Source organism: Lissotriton vulgaris, chromosome 10 (assembly GCF_964263255.1).
Source record: "Lissotriton vulgaris chromosome 10, aLisVul1.2, whole genome shotgun sequence".
Lineage (NCBI taxonomy): Eukaryota > Metazoa > Chordata > Amphibia > Caudata > Salamandridae > Lissotriton > Lissotriton vulgaris.
In genome coordinates this window covers 655,073,319-655,100,225 of record NC_141698.1, presented here as the reverse complement: position 1 = coordinate 655,100,225, position 26,907 = coordinate 655,073,319, and the positions used below count along the sequence as shown (strand labels likewise).

At 41.8% G+C, this 26,907-nt stretch overlaps 1 protein-coding gene across 3 annotated transcripts in view; it reads right to left on the bottom strand.

Moving 5' to 3' along the window:
* RNF32 (ring finger protein 32) overlaps positions 1-19,746 on the bottom strand; it is a 347,542-nt gene extending 327,796 nt beyond the window's left edge. For 2 of the 3 annotated variants that reach the window (XM_086941488.1, XM_086941489.1), the window contains exon 1: positions 19,579-19,688. The gene's annotated coding sequence lies outside the window, so the exon portion shown is untranslated. The other variant, XM_086941487.1, reaches the window with a different exon arrangement.
* Between the last annotated feature and the right edge of the window lie 7,161 nt (positions 19,747-26,907).

Here is a 26,907-nt window from a genome sequence, read left to right as displayed (position 1 = left end):
TCGTGGATTCCTCTGGAGAAGACTATAAATATACCCAAAATATAATGTTGAAATAAAAAAATATTTTAAAAGGAGTACAAAAAAAACAGCCCTTTGTGAAAGCATTTTCATTTGTGACATCTTGTCACAATGGACAATTTACAAAAGCAATATACCATTAAACACGCTAGACTTGTATGGTTGCAGGTATATAGAGGGGTTGTAGGTTCTCCAAGAACCCTGTTTTTCAAAGAGGGTAGCTGGGAATTTTAGGCCCTAGCTCAGTATGCACTAAGGGAAACCTAGCAAACGTGTATATTTTGGAAAACAAGATATACAGAGAGTTCCAGGGTGGGGTGACTTCTATGACTCCCACCAGATACCTTTGCAAATCTCAAATGTCTAAAAAACACATTTTCCTTACATTACAATGATGAAAACTTCTGGAATATGCAGGAAGAAATTAATTTCCTACCACCTATCATCCCCCCACCTCTCCAGATAAAAATGGTACCTTACTTGTGTGTAGAGGCCAAGTGCCCAGCAACAGGAAAGGCCCCAAAATGCAACATGGACACATCATATTTTGACCACTGAAAACTGATCCTTTTTTGCAACGTGGCTAGTTAAGAATTATGGGCCCTAGCTCCACCAGCAGCAAGAGAAACCTAGCAAACCTGGGGAATACAGAATGGGGTTACTTGCATGGCTCTTGCCAAGTTTGCTTACCCAGCAGTCCTTGCAAACCTCAAACTTTGACTTACACATGTTCTTCACATTTATGTGATGTAAAGTTCTGGAATCTACAGGGAGAAACAAATGTCCTACCACCTACCACCCCCCCCTCCAAGTCTCTTGATATAAATGGTACCTCACTTGTGTGGGTAGGCCTAGCGTACACAACAGGAAAGGCTCCAAAATACAATGTGGAGACATCAACGTTTCTTGTCACAAAAATGATCTAATTTGGCCAATGGGGTTACCAGTGTTTTTTGGGCCAGGAATCAAGGGCCACCCATGGACACCTAACAAACCCAGACATTTCTGAAAACTATACACTAAGGGGAGTCCAGAGTCATATGCCTCACGAGGATCTCACAATATTTTCTTACCCACAATGCCTTGCAAACCTCAAACTTTCCCTAAAGTTGCACATTTAAGGTGCATTCCTCAAAAGTAAACTTCTGGAATCAGCAGGAATCCACAAAATTCCTACCACCAAGAGCTCTCCCACTTGTCAAAATAAAAATGCTACCTCACTTGTATGGCTGTGCCTAGTGCATGCGACAGGCAAGCATCAAACCAAGGTCAATAGGAATCTTGCAGTGCGACTCTCATTGAGAGTCTTTAGGGGAGTCCAGGAAGATATGCCTCGTGTGAATCCCACAATGCTTCTCACACTTTGCTTAGACTTGTATATTTTAGTTGAATTCCTCTTACTTAAGTGTAGTAACTACACAACTTCAGGAGTGTGTATCTAGATGTATTTATTTTAAGTCGATGTCCTCAGCAGAACAGCTCCTTACAGGACGCTGCCACCACAGTAATGCAGCTTTCCCAGAACTCTGAGATTTAGCTAATCCAAGTTCTATCTGGACATTCCAGTTCACATACCACTACAGCATGAAGTTAACACTACACATTTTCCCTTACGGAAAAAAAGGAAGTAAAACAATAAATCACATAATTCAATAATAATGCAAGTGTACTCAGAAAAACACGTTCAGAAATATGACAATTAGCCCAAATGCTCAGCCACTTCGCAAACATTTCCAACACTCCACACAGTGCCATTCTCTAACACAACCACATTACGCCTACCTTCAACAGCCTTCAATGGAGTGGAAAATGTTATATCTACCTTTATTACCAAACCACACTTCTTTGTGACAACCCAATCACCTGCCACACTGTTGGATTCTTTCACACCTTTCCTTGTGTTATAGTACTCTTCTGCACACTTCTACTTTATTGTGCCACCAGCTTTAATCGCTTGATGATCTACCCACAAACGATCTTTGGCAACTAACCAAACAGGATTCTCTTTTCTACCTGGCTCTCTACCCTTCAAAGAAACAAAAGGGGAAACATCAGTATGGGGAGTAGTTCTGTGCACCCACACTAATTTCTTCAAGTCTTCTTTCCAGAATAATCCATTGGCCAATGATAATTGTATTTTGTCCATGATTAAACGGTTGATTCTTTCAACCATTCCTTAAGCTTGTGGTCTAAACAAAGCTACCCTTTCATGAAAAATTCCCCACTTCTCCATAAATGTCTTCATTTGTCGTGAAACAAACTGTACACCATTGTCTGACACAATGGCACTCCTTCCTTCAAAAAAACCTCTTCTAGAAAATCCATCACACCTTTAGAATTGATTACGCTCATTGGTTTAAACACAAACCACGGTAATCAGCAAGCACCATAATAAACCTATTCTCAATAACCAGTTCATTTATGGGACCAAGAAAGTCCATGGCCAACCTTTTCCAGGGCCTTGTTGGTTTCTCCACACATTTCAATGGAGGTTACCTCAACGGTTTTACCTTATCACTGTTGGCACACGTACAACAATGTTTAACAGCATCCTCAACAATACTATCCAACCAATGCCACCAATACGCTTGTCTTATCCTTCTCTTGGTCATGTTCCCTCCAGGATGCCCTTCATGTGCTAACTGGACAATCTGATCTTGAAGTGCCATAGGAGGAATAATACGACTCCTCCTCATCACTTTATTGCCTAAGATGCTCAACTCCTCTCTGACTCACCAATACTCTTCCATCTGATCATCAAGACGTACATTAAGTTGCCAACCATCCCTAATGTTCTCTTTTACTTTACCTAAAACTAAATCATCCTCCAAGGTATTATCCCATTCTTCTTTTTTTAATGCTAAACATTCACAAATTCCATATCCGTCATTAGCATCGATCTCTACATCCATCATTTCAGTTGCCATTCTCATAGTAGGTAAATGAGACAGGAAATCTGCCACCACGTTCTTTAATCCTTTCAAGTATTCCAATTCAAAATTGTGCTCCAGGACATACAAAATCTACTTTGAAATTCTAGGAGTAACTCTGTCTTCCACCCCTCTGTGACCATTGAACAAATGTACCAGAGGATTACTGTCAGTTCTGACCCTAAAAGGCCAACCCCAGAGAAAATATTTAAAATGTTTGATACCCTAACAACATGCAAGGGCTTCTCTTTTAATCAATCAGTAAGACCTTTCAGCACCTTGCAACCTCCTCGAGGCAAATCCTATGATCCATTCTTGTCCATCCACAACTTGAGTCAACACTGCCACTAGCCCCACATTACTAGCATCAGTACTCTTAGATTTTCTGAAATGCACTCTCATGTGTATCATTCCATTCAAATACTACATTCTTTTTTCATCAATCTCAGTGGCTCAACTATTTTAGTGAAGCTCTTCACAAACTTTGAACAGCACTCGGCTGGCCCAAGACAGGACTTAAGTTGATCTCTACTTACAGGACAAGGTGCATCACTTATTCCCTGGACAATACTTTGTTTGGGTTGTATACCTTCACTTGATATCACAAGTCCTAAATAAGTAACACTTTTTATCTAAATTAAAAATGTTCTCAGTTAATCCAAATTGATCCAAATGTCCCATCACTTCGTCTAGTAACTCATCATGATGCGATTCATTTTTCCCAGCTATCATATCATCTTGGAACTACCTGATATCTTTTAATCCTTCAAAATATTTCAGAAATGTTAGGAAGCAGCTGTCTGTGAACCCAAATATTCCTAATAAGGCCTCTTAAATCTATTCATAACCTGATCTTTCCACCCTCCTTGGGAGACACGACGATTGGAGCCAACCATTCCAATGACTCGATGGGTTCAATTATTCCCTGACCTAACAACTTAAACTCTACTTGCAGAGGTTCTTTCATCAGCAGAGGAACATTGCACACCTTATGTACCACTGGAGTTGCTCCCTTTTTAAGAATTATTTTGTGAGAAAATCCTTTCAGTAAACCTAAGTCATCCTTGAACACCCTGGGAAATTTCTTCACCACCCACTCGTCAAAGGTAGCCACAGAGTTCACCACTTGCGATTCAGGTATTGATGATATGACAGGGTTTTCTACATTGGGATTCAAAATAATCCACAAATCTTTTTGAGGACGCCATCTTAAAATGTTAGAACCAAAATTAGTTAAATACACCCGACCATACACTACTTTTCCCTTACATGAAATATTCATCCATCTCATAGCCAAAATTGAAAAACAAATTCCAACCTACCGCTTTTATGTCAGGTTCGGACCAATCATCATACAAATCCTTGAATAATGTGTCCTATGACACCAAAATGTACATACTTCCCGAATCCACCAACATTTTCACTTGCAACTTATCCAAACTCACAACACAATGTGGTTTTTCTAGTTTTGCATTGCTTTCTTTTGTTACAGCATTGAATTCCCTTACATGTGTAACACTGGTGGAAACAGCACATTTCTCTTCATAAATTGTTAAGAAAATTTCAGTAACATTTTCACACACTTCCTCAACCTCCTTAACACTATTTTGTTTGTAACTAGTTCTACACATCTTCTTCCCACAGTTAGGGCACACAACACCTCTTGCTGCACATTTGAAACTTGTAGTGATATGTCCAGGGGCGCCACAACAAAAACATTTTATTTCCCTTGTAGCAATTTATTTCTTCTCTCCAGTGTTTATTATTTTTTTTTTATTTATCCAGCATTGCTCTTTATAATGTTCTTAGTGGATGGTTTTTGGATTTCAAAAATAGGAGTGCACTCTTTTTTCAATTTTAACGCGCACTTTTGATGAAGTATCCATTTCCTTCAACCACTTGAAAGCTTGCACCATGCCCTTGACGACTTGAATAGTTTCCTCAAGATCAAGGTCTTTCGTTAGAAGCTTCTCTCTCACCCTTTTATCATTAGTTCATCTTACAATCTGATCTGTATGCTTGAAAAGAATTTGTCATTCCATCACCATATTAATTTTAGTAGTAAACCGCACATCTAACATCTGCATGGACATTATGTAAACATTGTTGGCCTTAAAACAGAAGTCCTTGGCTGGGAAAGGATTTAGCTTCCTTATCAGGTCTGACCTTTCCAGGGTCACTTTGGAGAAGCAGTGGGAGTTGGGGAGGCGGTTGGACGCATATAGGAAACTAGGTGCAACTGCCCACCTCATTTTTCCTGCTGCTTTAAAAATTATGCACAATAATAAGATGTTTAACATTAGATCTGTGGAAGCAGCAGATGAGCTATTACTAGATCTGGGCAATAAGGGCTTTTCTAAGTAAGATTGTTATTCTTTAGGCTTTTCTTATAGGTCTTATAGGTCTATTTAACCTGGTTGAAAAGATTGTTGTCAAATTAAGGGAGAAAAAAAAAGAGTTGAAACTGCAATTTAAAAAAAAAAATAATCTATACTACTATCATAAAGAGAGAACTGTGTCCTTTGAGCCAGGTAAACTCGAAAAGTACACCACCAATCAAAACACCCAAGACATCTTTGAAAACCTCATGGCAAGCAGAAGGACATAGGCTATTCAAAATAAAAAATATACGTTGTTTAAAAAATTTTGAAATAAAAATAAAGTAGTACCTTGCAAGTAACGCCGGCCGCGACGTCTGCGGGAGGGGGCCGGGGCGGGAGGGGCCCGGGCCGGGCTGGGAGGGGGCCGGGCCGGGCCGGGAGGGGGCCAGGGCGGGAGTGCACGCTACCCTCAAATGCTGCCCCCAGCCCCTTTCTGCCCCAGGCAACGCTGGGGCGGGCTGCTAGTAATATATATAAAATGGGGGTGGAAAGTATTAGAAACTCCTTTCCATCTAAGCATATTCTCGTTTAACTTCTCAGGTTATGTTAAGTTTCTGGGAGATTTCGCTTTACTTTTTCAGTATTCTAATGAAAATGGTGGCATTTGATTTTATCCTTGCCCCTGTATATATGGTATAAAATTACAGTAATTTGGGTTAGAGTCGAGGTGACTCAGTGGGGGCTCGAGGAGGCGTGCTATCTACTGGACTTGATCTGGTTAGATATAGCAAGGGTTTTCCAAGGGGAGGGTGGGGGGGAACGGGGGCAAGTGGGGGTAGGGTTGGGGCAGAAATTTAAAAATGTCCTCACTTTCCAATTGTGTTTTGTTGGGTTTGGTATTAAGCAGGTAAAGTTTAGTGATTTAAGCTTTCAGTTAGGGCAGGATATTGGCACTGTCCTTTTATTGCTTCTTGGGTGGCTTTCTGGAGTCGGGGTTAGTTCGTATGGGTAGGCTAAAATATATCTCCTGGAATGTTAATGGCCTCCGTACCAAACCAAGAGCTGACAAAATTATGCAGTACTTACGAGATTCGGATGCGCAGGTCATTATACTCAAGGAGACTCATTTAACCCAGACTGAAATGCTTGCTCTGGTTAAAAAGAACAGGTGGGTCGACTTTTCGATATCCACATCTCAAACTATGAATAATAGAGGTGTGTCTGTTATTTTTAAAAAACAGTTAAAAGCTAGGTTAGTATCTCAAGCGGTTGACCCTGGTGGCAGATGGCCATTGCTTCGGTTGGTATAGCTGGAGCACAATTTACAATCTTGGGATATTATGGGCCCAATCAAGATGACCCCGCAACCTTGGAGTTTATGTTTTTACATCTATTATCCTTTCCTGAACCAACCATCCTGGCGGGGGACTTTAATATAGTATTGGATCCTGTTCTGGATAAATCTCCTAATAGTCGTCCCCTAGCTCTCTCTAAAACCAGGACCTTTTTGCTTAGCTCAATGAAACAATATGGGTATATAGACAACTGGAGAGTAAGGTCGGGACAGCAACAGGGTATCTCCTTTCGGAATTACAAGTACCACCATCAGTCTATAGACTATATTTTAGTCAGAGATTGGTAGATTCTGTTAAGAGTATTATTTATCTCCCTTTACATCTGTCCGACCATTCAGCGGCCTTCATGGAACTTGTGGGGTCCACTAAGATTTCCCCCAGGAGTTGGTCATTTGATCGCTCTCTACTCTCACACCCAGATGATATATTGTTTCTCAAAACTGAAGTCCACAACTTTATGAGTGTTAATATTAGTTCGGCGGCCACTGGAGGAGTTTGGGACTCCTTTAAGGCTTTTTTGAGGGGTCTTATTACTAGTAAGGTGTCATATCGTAGGAAACAGTATAAGGAGTAAATTGCTTCTATTGAAGCAGATATAGTAAAAGTACAACTCGATATAGACACCAATCTTTCCTCTTTTGACTCCGTGCCAAATCAGCTTCATAACCAACTACTAGCTTTGAAAGGTCAACTGGGCTCGATATTGAACCAAAGAATCCAGCAGAAATGGGAGGCTAGTAAGAGAGCCCATTTTCAGTATGGCGAGGGGGCATGGAAGCTATTGGCTTGGAAGACCAAAACTGATCAGGTCCGTAATAACATAGGGTCAATTACTGTGAACAACACTGCATTTTCCTCAGATGAAGACATTAGACGGGCTTTTAGAGCGTTCTTTCAAACAATCTACCATGAGGATGATAAAATCGATCCAGAGCTCATTGACGGTTGGTTGAGTGGAATTTCACTCCCGGCACTCTCTGCGGAGCAGCGATTATTTTTGGATAGTGATATATCTGGGCAAGAGGTCAGGATAGCCATTCAAAATGGTAAGAAGGGGAAGGCTGCTGGACCCGATGGGCTCCCAGCCGAAATTTATAGGGTCTTAGAACAAGAAACAGTGTCCTTTCTTACCATCTTGTTCAATCAAATTCTATTGGATGGTCTGCCTCCCCCTGCATCTTGGGACAGTGCCTCAATTACCCTGATCTTGAAACCGGGGAAACCAGCTGCGGGTCTTATAGGCCAATTTCAATTCTAAACGTAGATTATAAAATCTTTGCTACAGTTCTCGCAAAGCGGCTGGCTTCGGTGGCTCCTGATATCCTACATCACAACCAGAAGGGGTTCGTAAAGGGGTGTCAATTATATGAGCTTACATATGACCTGATAGGGGCCATCAACATGGCATCAGCCGAGACTCTCCCTTTTGCCGCTCTTACGTTGGATGCAACCAAGGCCTTCAACAGGGAAAATTGGTTATACCTGTTGGGGGCCTTGACCAAGTTTAACATAGGTGAGGGCTTCGGTTGGGCTGTCAGTCTTTTATATCAGAGCCCCACTGCTCGTGTTTTGGTTAATGGGGACCTATCGGACCCCTATAACATCTCAAGGGGGACGCGGCAGGGCTGCCCACTCTCCTCTCTCCTATTCGATCTATATATCGAACCCTTTGCTCAACGATTGAGAGAGGATGTCAACATCAAATCTTTTATCTATAGGGGATGGGAGAGGAAAGTGGCCCTGTACACGGACGATGTCCTCATCTTTACATCTGAGGTTCATACTGCACTTCCTGCAGTTTTAAAAGCTGCTTTGGAATTTGGGGGAGTCTCTGGGTACGAGATCAATGCCGCAAAAAACGAGATGATTGTCTGGAACGATGATGAGAGTGGCACTAGTATACAGCCTGGATCCAGCATGCGCTATCTGGGTCTTAAGAAAGACATTAATCAAATTACTGCAGCAAATTTTTCTGCTGTTGCAAAAGACTGTCGCAAACTTATGCAAGCATGGGCACAACTTCCTCTATCTTTAATAGGGAGAGTTAATTTGATTAAAATGTCGATTTTGCCTAAAAGTCTCTTTTTTATTTAATACCATCCCGTTACATTTTGATCCTTCCTTGTTAGTAAAATTACAGGCGGAAATTACATCCTTTATTTGGGACAAGCATCTTCCAAGGATTGCTTGGAAGAAACTAAGGTGAAGCAGGGAGAAGGGTGGGTTGGCAGCTCCAGACCTGCAGATGTATGCATGGGCGTCTCAGTTGTCCCATGCGCAAATGCTTTTAAAGATGCCCTCTGACTTTGGGGTTGGGACCTTGTATTCGGCTCTGCTTAAAGGGGAAGGAATCAGTCAATCAGGCTTCTTGTTTAAATTCGGAAATCCCAAGTTTTTTTAAAAAGATTAAATTGAAGGTCCTGCAGGGGATGGCCAAAATTTGGTCGGAACTGACGAAAGCTATAAAGTCGGGGTACTTTGGCAGTAGGACACCTTTTTGGGGCCTTCCTGAAAGCCCCGTGTGGTTGGGTGACTGTTTGGCTATTCCGTTAAAAGAAGCATGGCTGGAAGTTTGGGGTGACCTTTTTTCGGAAGGTGATTTGCTTCCTTGGGATTATTTTAAGAATAAATTTGGCCCAAATTTTGCCAAGTTTAAATACATGCAAATTGCTGGCTGGACCCATTCATATATCTCCTCATCCTCTGGAGGGAACAAGTTCCCACTTGGTGGTCACAGTCAACTAATATCCCGCCTAGTAGACAATCCACCTGTCAGGAAGGAGATCTCCTTACGGTATAATCTCATCCTGGAAGAAGCGGATGGCGAGTTTCTGTTACCAGACTTGCTGTGGGGTTCCCTCTTTGTCAGTCGTAATGTGCAAGATCTTTGGACTTCTTCGAGTAAGCTTTTATGGAACATCGTTAAGCCTGCATGGCTATGTAGGAATCACCTTTATACCCTGCATCGAGCGTACTATTCCCCTCTCAGACTCTCTAAATTCTCTGAAGGGAACTCAGTAGCTTGTGCTAAGTGTGGTCTGGTAACTGCCTCAGATGCCCATATGTTCTTTGAATGTCCCCGCCTGACTCCATTTTGGGATGCAATTAGTAACACTCTCTCTGCATCATTGGGCTTTCAGATAGTCCTCGAGCTCCCTCTCGTGATCTTTAGGATCCTAGATGGGGTCCAGAGCCTGGCAAAAAGTCTGTTGTTTTATTCTATCTTATTAGCCAGAAGGGAGATCTGCAAAAAATGGAAAGATCCTTTACCTCCCTCTCTTAATGAATAGTATGCTTCAGTCTCGCAGGTCTTCAGACTAGATCTGGCTAGGTCCGGCAGTCAAAGTAAAAGGGCATTCTGGCATCTGCTGGTCTGGGAGCATTGAGATATCCAGGGTTTTTTGTTTTTTTTCCCCCGGGTCCGATGATTACACTACTGTGGTTTATGCCACTTGTAGAGCCTTTTTCCGGTTGTAAGCCCGGTCCCATTTGGCTGTAATTCCCACCTGATTTTTATCTTTTAATGGTTTCTTGGTGTTTGTCTCTGGAGGAGGCGCCATTGCTGAGAGATGCCGGTAATCCACCTCATTTAATCCCTGCCAGTTGTATAAAACTGTGACAGTATTTCGCAACCCCACCTGCGGCCTCACCTGAAACTACGGTGGTAAATGTGGACCAAAAAACAAACAAACAAACAAAAAACATTGTTGGGTTGTCCATCTCCCATACCTAAAGAAATTTCCAGTAAATTTTCATATAATCTCCTGCCTTCAACTCCCAAATGATGCAATAAAATAGCTTGATGTCTAAAAGCCAATATTTATCATCATCTATAGCTAATATGTAAGTGAAAAATAACTTCTTCCATCGTTCCCACGGAATGGGTGGTGATCCGGGAGTAGCTAAAAAACATTGGTGGTGAAGCCATGGCTTGATGAGACATGTTGACATGTTTAAACTGAAAAGGAAATAAAAACAATAGACTAAAACAACTAATCAAATTTTTTTTTAATAAAACAGACTAACACATTGAACCAAAATAATAAATTATTTAAATCCTTGTGCAAGTCTATCTTCTTTAATGTTCTCTATTGTTTCCTTTGTTTGGTTGTTTCTTTTCTCTTTTCTTTTTTTGTTCTTCTTCTCTGTTTATGAATGTACTTGTCCTATGACTATTTCCAATAGTGTGACGTAGTTTTCTTTTTTTTTTGTTCTTTCTATACAGGATTCGAGAAGAGATGCAGGGAAAGAAATGTGATAGGTGATATTTTATAGTTCACTTAACTTCACTGCATGCACATTGACACTCGATGTTGTGCCCGAGGTGTACACGTTCAATTATCGTTACCCAATAGTGACCACATTTGGGAGTGTTTTAATTATTTTAATCGTGGCGGGCCTTTAAAAGTTTGACAAAAAAACGCAAAAGTATGCCTACACCCAACCAATTTTCAAAAACGTATTTTTGGCAAATAGGGCAAACACGAAATTCTTTAGTTTGACCCGGTATTTTTATTTTAACCTTTCTATTTTGAAATTTTTTAAACAGTTTTTTTCTCAAATTTCGCAAAAAAGGAAAAAACTGAAAATTCAATACATTTGACAGTGCTCACAGTGTTTCAAAATTGTACTTGTGACGTGCCTTTCATATCTTCACAAGCTCAAAGTGTTACAACCTTTCACTTATGGCGTGCCTTTTACATTTTTGCAGCCCTCATGGTGCTTTTGACATTAGACTCATGATGAGCTTCGCATTTCTACGGTGTTTTCAATGCGTGCGCGTCTAGAATTCCAAGCGCTCGTGACTCGTCTCGTGCTTATTATGCTCGTGATTGATACGCGCGCCTTATTAATCTTCAGACTGTGCCTTGCGCTCCCATTATTCATAACCGCGCAGGCATACGATGATTTTCAAATGTTCACAAGTCAGAACAGTGACTTTCACGCAAGGACAAACTTATTTACAAGAAATGAAGTGAAATTCCACACAACTTCTTTCTTTTTTTTTTTAATTAATATCTTTCAAAAATCTTTTCAGTCTCGCAGCATTTAAAACAAGTTTAAAACGATATTACCAGCAATGTAGAGAGCTCGTTTTGATTGCATATCATTTGGACCAGGGGTGAGGACCAGGGATGAGGATATCAGTAGTCTGTCCCCTGCGCAGACACAGCTTGTCGCCAGAAAATGTAGTAACCTCACAACTTCAGGACTGTGTATCCAGATGTACTTATTTCAAAACGATGTCCTCAGCAGAACAGCTGCTTACATGACACTGCCACCACAGTAATGCAGCTTTCCCAGAACTCTGAGAATTAGGCAATCCAAGTTCTATCTGGACATTCCAGTTCACATACTACTACAGCATGAAGTTAACACTACAGTAAGCTTCCGGAATCAGCAGGTATCCACAAAATTCCTACCACAGAGCGTTTTCCTACTTGCCAAAATAAAAATGCTATCTCAGGTGTATGGTTGGGCCCAGTGCATGTGACAGGCAAGCATCAAACAAAGGTCAATAGGATTCTCGCAGTGTCATTCTCATAGACCCTGGTTTAATTTGTGCCTGTCGGGGGCACTAGGCTAAGTCACACAAGTGTGGTAGCCTTTTCATTGGGAGAAATGGGAGAACTCTGGGTGGGTGGAATAGTGTGGATTCCTGTTGATTATTGAAGTTTACATCACAGAACTGAAAGGATAATTTGCAAATGTAGGCAAAAAGTCAGTGACTGATGGTCAGTGTACCCCATGCTGGACTATGGAATATGCAACTGTATCTTCTACGTCCACCACACTGCATACATTATTTTAAAATGTTCTTGTAGGAAGAAGTGACATGAACTGCTTAAAAGTTTTCCTTCTCTATAATATTCTTCCTTTTATGTCAGAACCCCCTGATTAAAAATGATGGGTTTGCCCCTGAAAATGGTGGCCCTATGATGCTAGGATGATAAGAACACTTCACAATAAACATCGACGAGTAGCCAGAAAATGAAAATAGCTTCCTCTTTGAACTAAAGCGCTGATACCACCAAGCAAACGAAGCAAGTGAGCTGAGTCCTTCCTAGAACAGCTTCCTTGTCTCTTCCTTCTATGCATCTCTCCATCCATTCTTTCGTCCACCTACTGATATCCACTATTTCACCTTTACATTCTGTCATTCATTCATTCTTTCATCCATCATTCAATCTTTCTTCATTATATCCATTCATCCATCTAATCTGCCACTCATCCATTGTTTCATCCACTCTGCCATCCATCCATCGGACAATCCCCTTTGCCATTCATTCATCAATCCATGTACTCTGCCATACATTCATCCCTTTATCCATCCACTCTGCCATGCATAAATCCACTCTGCCATCCAACCAACGCCCATCTTTCCACTCTGCTATCCATCCACTCAGCCATCCATCTACCTATCCACTCTGCTATTGTTTCATCTGTCCATCCACCTATCCAGCCAATCCTTTAATCTGCCAATCTTTCAACTACCCATCTACATATTAATTTACTCTTTCATCCGTCTATCCATCCACGTGTTTACTCTGACATACTTTCACCTGTCCATGCACTATCCATCCCTTTATTCTGCAATCCTCTCACCTGCCCGTCCATCCTTTCATCCCTGTACTCTGCCTTCCTTTCACATGTTCATCCACCCATCCATTCACTCATCCATACCTATTCTCTGCCATCGTTTCACCTGCCCATCCAATCCTTTATTTTGCAATCCTTTCACTGGTCTATCCATCTAACATTCCCTCATCCTTTCACCCACTCATTCATCCACATACTCATTCATTCACCCAGCCATTTACCCATCTTCCTTCATTTCACCCTTTCTTCTAATAGTCCTTCTTTCTTTCCCTGTTCGATTTACCCTGCTGTCATTTTTCCTTGCTTCTGCTTGCTCTTTTAATGACACTGTATGCCAGCGTTAACGATGAGCTTTTGTCTGCCGAGTAGCAGACATAAAAGACCCATAAAGAACCTCACCCATGCTAAAATATGCTAAACGGAGGTGTTCACAATGACCCTGATAAACATTGCTCAGTACTCCTAGTAATATGCGAACAGCCATGACACAGAGACTTGTGTGAGATTTGTTTTCACCATCAAATTACTTCCAAATCTCGAGTGTGTGGGATTTCAGATGCTTTTTGATGATTCCACAAACAAATCCAGGGTATTCATGATTCACATACCACAAGCATGTCATGAGAACTGCAGCTGTGCTAGGGCTGTTTCTAAATTACTACAGTTACAAGCTGTGGTAATTTATGTATTGTCTTTTATTACATGGATGCAACTACTTTTTTTGTATGGCACTCAAAGTGTCACATATAAAGCACTTGAATGACACACATAAGCAACGTGAAAAGTTGGAGGCGTTGCAACACACTTGGCTCTGAGCATGACAGCAGACCTATGCAGCAAATATGTGCCCTATGTAGAAAGGCATCCTTACTTTCAAAACGTTTGGTGGACCCTGCAACCAGGGTGCTGGGGGGTGTTTCAGTATCTCCCAAATAACCTTGCATGTGTTCAGAAGGTGAATGAGCAAGAAATAACCCATTAAAAAACAAATGTCAGGTAATGTCTTCTGACAAATTGCTGCTTACTTTTTTGATATGGAAATTTGTATTTGCTTTTCCTTATTCCGACTGCAATATGAGGGAATTTGGTAAATAAAACAAGTGGCAACCTTGCTGGAGTGCAGGGAGTCTAAAGGTGTAGGGTGCAGGATAGTAAATAATCTCTAACATACAACTAAACTTACTGGTAAGTGAACTATATAAATACTGAAACAAACCATTAACAGTATCATAGCTGCCAAGTTTCCCTGTTCCAAGCGTGATGCGATGCTTCACTCCAGTTTTATTTCTTTTAATTCTGAGACGCGTAGTTCTGTTAAGTATTGGAATAAACAAGAGAACAAGTCAAAGAAAACACCGGGGACTGGAGCAGCACACCACAGACGGACCTGGGAGAATTGGCAGGACTGGTAAGAAAAGTACAAATGAGTCCCGTTTTGTAATTCTATAATGTGGTGGCAACAACGATTTTAATGGGTTCAAAACAACCCAAAACAGTCTACTTGTGTGAAGCGCAAATAATAAATATAAGCAGAACTTTGGTTTGCACACATTTTGGTTTGTGTGCCATGAAGATTTAGCAGTAAAACTGCATGTCTGACAATAATTTAGTGGTCACTTCAACGAAAATATGCTCTGTATAAATGGGTACTCCATGGTTTTGACACATATCTGGAACGGTGTGCTCCAGAATTCATCACTGGAGAAACATTATTCCATTATTTCTCCGCAGGCCTGGACTCTCTATCCATAACTAACCCACATAAAATGATTTGGACTGGGGACAGAAAGCACCAAAATATGGTGCGCCATTTACATCCCGCTTTTAGCGCGGAGTGACGATAATAAACAATACAATGGACTATTTCTAAATGAAAAATGACCAATTTAAAACATCATTTAATAAATATAAATGTGACAAAATTTACTATAAGCTCGACGAACAATACACTACAAAGTATTTGCCGTAGAATTTTTTTTCCACAAGATTCGAGAAAACATAATAAGTACAGGGGCATTTAGATGCACTGAACTCTTCGATAGATTGCATCAACCAACCCACACAGCGGCTTGGCGAAGATACGTTGGGTAGGCGGCTCTAAATACAACAATCAAAGTCAAAGACAAAGTCCACTTTATTCGATTAATTAAAATCATAAAAGTATTCTACAACAAATATCATACGTTCATATATCTTAAAAACAGTTAATACAGTATTAAACAGTAGATAGAATTTAAAAAACAAGTTAAAAAGGCATTATTTACACAGAATTCTTTGCAGTTTGCACTCAACATTACAGTAAACATGAATTCAAGTATCTATCCTCAGTTGTGAATCCAATCTTAACCTTGATCTCTTACATCTAACAGATGCAGCCAAAAAACTAGCGGTGCAATACATAATCAAAGGGGAATGCAACATCTGTAAATATAACAGCGCAGGCTTGTACTGCGTGAAGCCCAACTCCCTCAGAATTGATTTTAAATATCGAGTACGGGGTTCGTGATAAAAGGAACAGAAGAACAAAAAATGCGCATTATCCTGATGGGAAAAACCATCACATTTGCATGGGGACGAGTCCTCGAGCTTACACCAGTCTTTCTCGTCCTGCAGAACCATATAAATTTGGTTAAAACGGAATTTGGACAGTAGCCACCTATGAAAAGAATTAGTGACCAGTGCCAAATAAGGAGCCAACTCAAAAGATGGGGTTATCAATACATGAGCCCTCACAGAGGGTTTACATAATTCATCCGCTTCACGCTCGGCCATACGTAATCTGATGAAATTGTTCTTAACCCACAACAAATCTGCTTTACACAGGGATTCTGGGCTGGTAAAGATTTCAGGGCGTCCCAGACTTGCGGCCAAGGACTCGACATATGACAGCCACTGGATATCCCTCCTGTGATCTAACATAAGACAGTCTTTGATTATCCTATGATTAAGGCCAAGATTCGGATTAAGCCAAAGCTTAATCCACATCAGAAGTGGAGCGAGATTAATTATATCTAAAATATAACCCAAACCCAGCTCAAGATGTAAAGAGTGAGTGGCAGTTGACTGTGGTAGACCCAACAGAGAACGAAGAAATTTATTTTCCTCTGTCTGGATGCATTTAGAATTAGCGTAGCCCCAGACTGCAGCCCCGTATCTAGCGATCGCGGCTGTCTTGGCTTTGTAAACAGCCAGGACAGCTTCGATAGGTTTCCCCCCCAATCTTTTAGTGAATCCCAGGATTGCAGAGTATGAGCTTCTCACCGCGTTCGCTTTGGCTGATAACTGCGGTCTCCAGGTTCCCCTTTGGTCGAATATCACTCCCAAGTAGGTAAAAACTTTAACATTTGTAATAGCCTCTCCATCACAAAAAAAGGTTTTTTCTTTTAGTTTACCACATCCTGCTGACATAGTGTGCGATTTGTTCTTATTCACCACCAGGTCAAGACTGGACATAAAGTTACCGAAGGAATTGAGTAACTTTTGCAGGGCAATTGGGGTCCTGGCTATTAGCACCGCATCATCGGCGTAGAGGAGCACCGGAATTGGTGCACCCCCCATGCTCGGAATATCCTTTGTAGCTGCCCTTAATTCATCCTCCAATGAGTTCACGTATAACGTGAACAGCATTGGCGCGAGTATACATCCCTGACGGACCCCTCTAGTTGATCGAAAACTCTTGGTACACTTTCCGTCTGTTGTTATTCTGATGCGGGCCCTCAGATCTTTATGGAGCTCTGCCGGAAAGTGTACCAAGGAGCTATCGAGGCCCATCTTCAGGAGCATTGCCCACAACTTAGATCTATTAACAAGATCAAAAGCTGTGGACAAGTCCATGAAGCCAAGAAATATACTTCCCCCTTTAGCTCTGGTGTATTTAGAGATTATGAGGTGGAGATTGAGGCATTGATCCTCTGTACTCCTCCCTGACCTAAATCCGTATTGTGCCTCGGACAGGATATTGTTCCCCTTGGCCCACGCGGATATTCTTGCTAGGACAAGCTTTCCTAGGATTTTAACCGAGGAGTCCAACAACGAAATCGGTCTATAGCATTTCGGATCTCCTCTCTGCCCTTTTTTAAATATTGGCACAACTGTGGCTAAAGACCAGGTCTGAGGGAATCCCACTACGGCAGAGACATTAAAAACTTTTGTTAAAATATTGGCCCAGAACAGAAGATTTGCCTTGAACATATCCGCTGGCACTCCACCGGGTCCCGGGGCCTTGAGTCCTGCTGTATCCTCTATAGCTCTAAGTACCTCAGTTATGTCAAAGCTCACAGGCTCCAAGGGGTTCTCAATAGCAGGGATTATGAAAGGTTCCAGCTCCCTATTACTATCATAAATATTTTCAAAATGGCGGAGCCAGTCCTCTTCTGAGATATTTAATTCCATTACTGAGTTTTGGTCACCTGAAAGTAAAGGAGTGTTAATAATTGACCAAAACTTAGCACTGTTTTTTAGGGTGGCTTTATCCATTAATTCTTCCCAGGCTTTACTCTTTAGTTCATTTTTGCGCAAATTAATGGCCAAAGTAAAATCCTTTCTTAATCGTGCGACTAGCACTTTGTCCCTTGGGCGCGTGTTGAGGGCTTTCTTGAGGTGATTGTGTGCTTTGCTACAATTTTTGTCAAACCAACCTTTCACCGATTTATGTTTGCCCCCCTGACCTTTGGCTGTGAGGCAAGTGGACACAAACCTACAAACACCCTCGAAGGAAGATATAACCTCCTTACTCCCAGTTAACGGGTTGGCACACATATTTAATTCATCAGAAACTGAAGAGGATACGGTTAAGAAATTTTTTTCGGGTACAACCATTTCCCATTTAATTCTTCTCCCCTGATCCTTGTCCTTAACATGCAATATAGACCGCTGGGTGACAACTGATTTTAACAAAAAGGAGCTACTCACTAGCTCCAACCCCACGGGATTATGGTCACTCATAGGCATAGCAATTGCATTATATGAGATCACATAGTCCAAAAAGCCTCTTGAGACAAAAATAAAATCAATTATCGAGTCACAAGCCCTTCCCGTATAAGTGGCAACCTGTGTACTCTTATCGTAGAATTCTGGTTCATACAGCTCATTTTCCCGTAATACATTTTCGAGCACCAAACCCTTCTGTGTATGTTCTAGGTGAGGGGAGGACACACTATCCGGCCCATCTTCATCCCCTAGGGCACAGTGTGAGCACAAATGAACATTAAAATCGCCCATTAAAATAAATCGACACAAGGTGGATTGTTTGACTCTATAAAGACTTAAAAAATCTGCTAACCATGTAATGTACACAGTTTCAGGGGAACCGTTCGGTGCATTATAGCAATTAACAAGGAGCAATTTACAGCTGTCCTCTAATTTTATCTCCAGAACGAGGAAATTATGAGAGGCACAGTCAATCAGGGTAATTTTGCCCTTGATATTCACCGATACCAGTGTCAATAGGCCTCCTTTGTTCCGGCCTGCAGGGGAAGGCAAAGCAGGTACAAAATAAGAAGTAAAGCCGTCTAGCCAGTAATCACAGTCCATGTCCCAAGTCTCCTGAATAGCGATGATATCATGGAGCTTTACGAAATTTTCCCAGTTTGGGTCTCACTTCTTGGATCGCAAACCAGCGATGTTCCAGGATAACAGTCTAACCGTGTCCCCTTTAGCAGTTGTGATCTCTGTTATACTGTTACCATCCGCAGCAGAAGAAGGTACATGAACCGTTGGTATTAAATCCACTAAGGCATCGTCCACTGTACCCTCTCCGGCACCCCGTCAATCGTGTCTCTGTATAAATGGGTACTCCATGGTTTTGACACATATCTGGAACGGTGTGCTCCAGAATTCATCACTGGAGAAACATTATTCCATTATTTCTCCGCAGGCCTGGACTCTCTATCCATAACTAACCCACATAAAATGATTTGGACTGGGGACAGAAAGCACCAAAATATGGTGCACCATTTACATCCCGCTTTTAGCGCGGAGTGACGATAATAAACAATACAATGGACTATTTCTAAATGAAAAATGACCAATTTAAAACATCATTTAATAAATATAAATGTGACAAAATTTACTATAAGCTCGACGAACAATACACTACAAAGTATTTGCCGTAGAATTTTTTTTCCACAAGATTCGAGAAAACATAATAAGTACAGGGGCATTTAGATGCACTGAACTCTTCGATAGATTGCATCAACCAACCCACACAGCGGCTTGGCGAAGATACGTTGGGTAGGCGGCTCTAAATACAACAATCAAATAACCTCGCAGCACTTAAGTGAGTGGCCTTTATTGCTAATGACTCCTGTGCAGCTGAGAGAGGTTACACATTACCCACCCACAAGGCACGCCCACCTTGGCTGCTGACCGGCCTAGGTGAGACTCGCCAAGTGTACAATACTTCCTTGCCACACGGAGTTTTTACTTGCCCTTTACAATAATATTTAGCATTTCGTGTCTTTCGCACAAACCTCTGCCGAGTCCAAAGGACGAGATGCGCGTCGACACCATGACAACCAGACTCCGCCTACTTTCTATACTCTCAAACAGTGTCAGATCCTAGTTGGGAGTTACCAGGACTCATTGTTCCAAGAAGATCTAGAGTGCTAACTTACTTCTCTCGACGTGCCAGCACTGGGCGCCATGATGCTGGATAAAACAAACTGGACTCGCACCTTTCCGAAGCGTCTTCTTGTTAAACTTTATGGTGTAAATAGATTTGCTGCTGTCCTCTGCTGCTCGAAGAGTTATTCTGTTCTCTTCAAATGTAAACATATTTCACCGCGGTTTCAATTTTTTGTCCGTGGAACCCAAGTTTTCATTAGTTGTAAATTGTAATCTTCAGAATACTTGAGCTGTGATTTCAATGAGCTACTGGTCAGAACGTTTTAAAGCTGTGAAAGTGATTAAAGGTCAGAACTTTTTAAAGCTGTAAAAGTGATAAAAATCGAAAATAGAAACTGTATTAGGTTGATTTGCACTCCAGTGAAACAATTTAACAGCTTAAGTTGTATACTATATTATTTATCGTTTACATGCAAGCTTGTGAGTTTAGAGTTTATCTGTTTCGTATTTTTTATGAAATTAATATACTCTGAAGTACTTATGTAATGTAACTGGTTCTATTGTAAAGCGCTCTTACACCTTCAGGTAAAGTCTGAGCTATATAAAAACGCAAAACTAAATAAATAAATAAACAGTGTGACCCCTGGCATACGGAGGGAAATTCAGGATGGGACTGTAAAAAATTCAGGACAAAGGCTCAAAATTCAGGACAAAAAGAAGAGCAGCCATACCCCACTGGTTTATCAATGCATTTATTTACTGTTGTTTATGTTGCATTACTTATTCACTGTGCTGTGTATGAGAATGCCGGTAGGTATGCTACATTCAGATTGCGCATTATGACCTTGTTCAATAACACATTTATACCCTTTAGCATGGTGTCAGGGGTATAACTCCTATCATTCAATCAATCAGGGGTTTTTAAGTTTAAGTTTATTTTTATTTTGCATAGTTAATTAAAACCATTGCAATAAAATATTCCAAAATTCATAAAATATCCATGTTTAAAGCCAATAAAAAGTAAAAGAGTGATAAATTCATTACAATTTAAAATGATAGTTCAGTGGTGCTGATTAGAGACAAACATTTATTCACTGAATGCTGGAAAGTGCATATCTCAGTTTTCACTTGCTCTCGCCTAGCTTAACCATTTGTCGTGTTTTCCACATGGACCTTGCTTGTTGCACAATTTGTCCCTCTGCTGCTGATGGACATCCTCGATAAGGTTCCGCTAAATCCTTTTGTCCGTCTACTGATCAGCTTGGGTCGGCGGGTTTTGTAGAGCATTTTTCAGTATTTTTGGCATTCTCCATTCAACCACCATCATAAATTTGACAAATCTGCAGTTTAGTTTGGTATTTGACGGGTTTAAGCAGGCCAGCACCGCTTGCCTTCTGGTGCGGATGCCTTTCTGCTTAATTGGTTCTTTAAGGAACTGTTGCAGTGCTTGGTGCAGCTCTTCACATAGGCAGATTACGTGAAGGATGTCGCCAATGTTGGAGTTACACAGCCTGCAAGTATCTTGTCCATTTGTCCTCAGCCATGGTGATAGGTGCTCAGTGCATGGAAGAAGTTCATTTTTATGGCTTTGGGATAGCCTTGATTAAAGTATGTTTGAAGAGTTAGTGATTTGTAGGAGTTGAGGGTCATCCATGCATGAGATCTTTCTGAGAAAATCGCCTTATCCTCCAGTAAGGAGAGTGATTTTACATTTTTCCAGACTAATTTTTTGAAGTTGGGGTGACCAAATTGTACATCCCAAAGATCAGAGACTTTAGTGGCTTCCAAGGCCAGCCGAAGGTGGTTTCTCGCCTCAGAGATATCCCTGTGTTCTATGTGGCGCCGCAGCAGATAGTTTGGCGTGTTTGTAGTGGGGCTTCTTATCTTGTGCCAACAGATGATGTATGCCTCGTACCTGGCTAAAGCTTGTTTTTGCAGGCCAAACTCCAGCCTTATGTGAGCCGGTGATGTATAAAACGGGAGGAAGAAGATAGTTCTATAGGCTTTAACCTGCATGCTGTCCAGGTCTTTAGCGTCTCTTCCCCCCATTGCCTCACTACCATATGTGATCGAGGGGAGCAGTTTGGCCTGAACTACCTTCAGTAGCGGAGTCAAAGTCGGGCCCATCAGTTGATTTGCAAGATTTATCATCGTCATGGCGATCAGTAGGCCTATCCTTCTTATTTCCTGTTTCTGACGACGCACAAAAGACTCTTCCTTGTCGAATGTAACTCCCAGATATTTATACTCACAAGCTGTGTCAATTTTTATGCCGTTGAGGAACCAGTTCTTCTGTGGGTTCTTTTTGTTATTTATTGACATTGAACGTGTCTTGCTAAGAATTATTTTTAGGTTGTTTTCTGCGGCGTATTTCTGCATTTCAATCAGTAGTCGTTGAAGGCCAATATGAGTGTGGCTGAGCAGCACTATGTCATCTGCATAAAAAGATTGGTTAGAGTTTTCCCACCTACCCTTGGAAAGTGGGAGTTGCAGGCGTCGAGCACTTTTGGGAGATCCGCCATGAAAAGATTGAACAAGGTTGGCGCAAGCACACAACTCTGTTTCAATCCTTTTGTAGTGGGCACTTTTGAGGACAGGTGGGTACCACCACCTAGTTTCACCTGCACCCAGGTATTCATGTGTAAGAGCATTAGCATGTTTAGAATAGTCTTTGGTATGCCTCATTGCGCCAGTTTCCCCCACAGTCTGCCTCTCTCTACATTGTCGAAAGCAGTGCTGAAGTCAAAGTAACACTAATGTAGAGGAATCTTATATGATTTTGCTGCATCAATTATTAGTGAGATTGCGAGGATATTTGTTGATGTTCCAATCGTTTTACGGAAACCGGTCTGGTTCAGCGGTATTATCTGGTTTGACCAAAGTGTAAGCTCCTCTAGTATGATGCCTTCAAAATATTTAGCTTTGTTGTCAAAAAGAGCTACTAGGCGGTAGTTGTTTGGCTCGGCCTTGTCTCCTTTTTTGTAGATTGGGACTATTGTCGAACCCCTCCAGGATTCTGGTATTCTGTTTAGCAGCCTGATTTCCAGGAATAGAGGTTGCAGGATGTCCGCCCACTCTTGGCTCTTTGCTTTATAGAGGGCAGGTGGAATGCCATTCGGTCCCGGGGCACCTTCTTTCCTGCCTTTGGCAATCTGTTTTTTAATTAATTCTGACAACTGGCACCTCGATGCCCCCGAAGGTTTGATTTCTGTGTCTGGATAGACCTGCTCCCTTTTCTCTGAAGCGCTTGATTCCGGTTTTCTCTCTGGAATCCAGCTGGTGACCATTTGGACTCCTGCGTTTTCTGTATAGTCGTTGAAATGGCTAGAGAGATATTTTAACCAAATCGCTTCGGAAATGTGAGACCCTATACCTTTGTGTTGTGGACGCATGATCCCGTTAACTGTTTTCCAGAAGCGGGCACTGTTGTTACTATTTATGTCGTATAGGAGTTTTGCCCAGACTTCGTTCTCGCCATCTCTCTTGATGTTCCAGTTTAATTTTTTAAGCGCTGCCCTTTGATGTTTCAGAGATACTCGTGCGCTAGTGTTACCTCGGGATCCTCTCAGCTTTCGCAGAGTCGAATTTATTGATCTTTTTAGTTTTTTCAGCTGTGTCGTCTGCTCTTTCTTTAAGTTGTTGTTACTGCCCTCTTTCCGAAGGTTGTCTTTTGAGGGGGGAGTGACTGCAAGCTTTTTTAGCAGTGAGCCAATGAAATGACCCCAGTAAGTGATATGGCCATCTATGGGCGAGGCTTGCAAATTGAAAAGTTGTATTACAGCTTCGGCCTGGAGGTTACAATTGACTGTTGTGCATTTGACCCTTTTTTGATTCAAGGTGTGAATCGGCCACATGTCTCTGGCCTGATTAGGCTCGGCACAGTTGCTGTTATATGAAATTCCTGGGGTCGATGATCACTATCGCCCATGTCCCCCATTCTGAACCCAAGAATATATGGGAACAGCAGCAAGGCTTGCTAAGGTGTAATCTAGTATGGAGCTTGTTGTTGTGGAGTAAAAAGAATTGACTGAAAGGGAGTCTGCCGGAAATCGTCCGTTTAATGCGCAAAGGTTTTGATGTTCTAAGTCATCAAGGAAGCGACTGTTGCAACATTTTTTTATCCTGTCTAGTGGGACACTTTGTGTAGGTATGTTGTAGATTATAGTTAAAGCCAGTACCTCCTCCCCTTTTGCCGAGCCAATGAGATAATGGTTTAAGTCCCCTGTCAGGATGAATAATGGATTTTCCATCCCAGTAGCGTACTCGGCCAATTGGTTGGTAATTTTGGTCAAGTGTTTTGCTTTGTTTTTCGGATGTACATGCAAATTAATTATACAGATCTCCATTTCTTTTCCATCAAGGGCAATGCTAATTGTGGCTGCTAGTGTTGCACTTGTCATTGAGTCCATGAGAGTTGCTGAGGCTATGGTTGTTGTGGAGACATAGGTAGCCAGCCCTACCGAGTGATGGCCAAACCTGCTGGTCCTAGTAGCTGGTGTGGCGAAACATGTATAACCCTCGAAGTGCTGTGGATCCTTGAGCCAAGTTTCTTGCAGCATTATTATGTCAAAGAGGGTGACGTAGTTCAGAAACTCAGGATCTTCTATTTTTGTGGCTAAACCATTAACGTTCTTTAAGCATAGGCTTAGGGCAGGTTCCTTTGCCCTGCTGTATTCTCTATCTTGTGGATAGCGTCAATCCTCCTCAGAGGGTGTAGTGATTGTACGAGACAGTACTTCCCTTATTGGTCCTTGATTTAAATGAATGACTGCCTTCGACCATAGATCTGGTCGATACCATTGGCTACTGGTGTTCCTCTTTGGCGATCTTCCCCGCGCGCCTCTGAGTACGCTGGTTGAGTGTGCCTGGTGTTTTTTTATTACTGAGCTTGCCGTGCTCAGTAATGGAAAAGGGTATGCTGGTTTTTGAAAGGGGGCAATATTGATGCCCCAATTTTCGAAAATCCCCAGCTCAGCTAAGATTGAGTCTGCAATTTTTCTTGAGGACCAAGTTGTCTTTGTTGCCTCTGAGCTATGGGGATTAACAGCGGGTAAGAACTCTACAAAAAGTAGATCCTTTGTACTTATGCCAGACAGATTTGGGATTGAGTTTGTTAATCTGAGGATATTTCCTCGATTTAGCAAGTTCTGTTGTCCCTTTGAGGTGTATCGAGGGTAGAAGACCAAGACCTCTATTTCCTGCTGTCTACTTTCTGATATTTGTTGTGACAATTGTTGTAGATGTATTATGGCCAGTGATTTGTTGTTTGGTTTTTCAAGCTGTGTTTCCGGTTGGTTGCTTGCTCCTTCTGCCATGAGGTTCTTTGTATTTATTGATGTTGCATGCATTAGAGATGTTTGCTTTGATTCTTGCCCCCTGTCCTGTACCCTTTTTTTCCGGTGGCTTCCACCTAGGGCTGATTGGGGTTGGTGTGATAGTCATTTCTATCTCTCTCTATGGTAATTCTTGATTTGGCCTAGTTATTGTCCCATAAATTTCACTTCTGGCCCCTGTGTTTACGCTTGTGTTGGTGTTTTTTTGCTTACTTTCGAATAAGCTTATTGCCCCTGAGTTGCACATCTGTCCACATGCCTGCTCTGCAAGAGCAGGTTCGTTGGATGAGAGACTTGTTTCTCCCCTTAGATCTTGACTATTCATAGGCTGTTGGGTTTTGCCCCTGTCAGTATTTAATGACAGATGCGTCTTTCTTTTTTCTTGTTTTTGTTCTTGTTTTTGTTCTGTTTTATCCTTTAGTGGCGATCCTTGTCCCTTTGTTTCTCCAGGTTGCATACCTGTCCTGCTTGCGATTTTGGGGTTGTGCCCTGCACCAGGGGGTGTTCGAAAATGAGAGAGGGCAGTTGTGCCCGATGTATTAACCCTGCATCTCTGTAGTTGGTTTCATGTCTACTCTGAGGGCCTGAAAAAATGGAGAAGTATTTTGTTGTGTTTGTTTGTGGCTTTTGATTGCTCCCTTTCCTTTTTTGTTGATGATGTTGTTTGGCATTGAGGTTTTGGAGTTCTCCGTCTCCAGACCATACTGTCTTCTCAGTGAGCACCTCAGGGTTGCCTTTTAGCACATTGCCAAGTATTTTTCTACTGGGTGTTCCCTATGTAAAATTGTAAACATTGTAAATTGATACTTGTATAGCGCACTACTCACCCGCAAGGGTCTCAAGGCGCTTGTACGAATACCGCTGTGGAACCCTTCCTGGCTTTCGCTGTGAGGCGTGCACTCCTGGGCACCCCCAAGGTGGAGGCCAGGCATCCTTAGCGTTGTGAGGGCCGTATGTGCTGTCCGAGGTGCAGAGGTCTTTTGTTGCGTTTTCTGCTGTTAAGTATTTAATATCGCTTAAAAGACCAGTTAGCATTGAGGGCAGTGTGGATAATTTGTCGACAGCCTGGTTGCAGTTACAGCTAAGATAGCTGTTTGTTCGTGCTCTTGTTATCAGGCCATTCAGGTTTACCAATTTTTCGTCAATACCTGCAGTAAAAACTGCCAGTGTGTTCTTTCTGATTCGTATTGCAATGCTTCGACAGCTAGTTGTTTTGTATTTAGTAGCGAAGTCCAAGTGCCAGTGTTTTGTTATTTTCTGAGCTATTTATCTTCTGTACTATTGTTGTTTTGTTCTGCCAAGTTGGTGTCCTGGGGGACTCCTGTGGAATGTCTTGGTGGGGGTGCGCACTCTGATCTGAGTTGTAAGTTGCGAGCATGTCTTCCCATTCTATTGTGTTTATGTAATGTAATGTAATGTAATGTAAGGATTTATTTGTACCGCGCAACTATCGCTCCAAAGAGCATCTTGGCGCCCACTTGTGTAGCTGATAAGATAGGAATCTTACACTAGGGATCTGGCAATAGTGTCTGGAAGAGTGAAGATCCAGGTTTTTAGTTGCTTCCTGAATTCAGTTTCTCTGTCCAGCGCTCTTATGCAGGGAGGGAGGGTGTTCCATGCCTTTGCACCTAATATCGCAAAGGACTTGCCTCCACGAGTCTTAAGCCTGAATGGTTGAACTACCAGAAGATTGGCGTTGGACGAGCGGAGAATTCGAGTTGGGTGATATCTGGTGAATTTTTTCCGCAGATACAGTGGTCCACGTTGATGAAATGCTCTGAAGGTG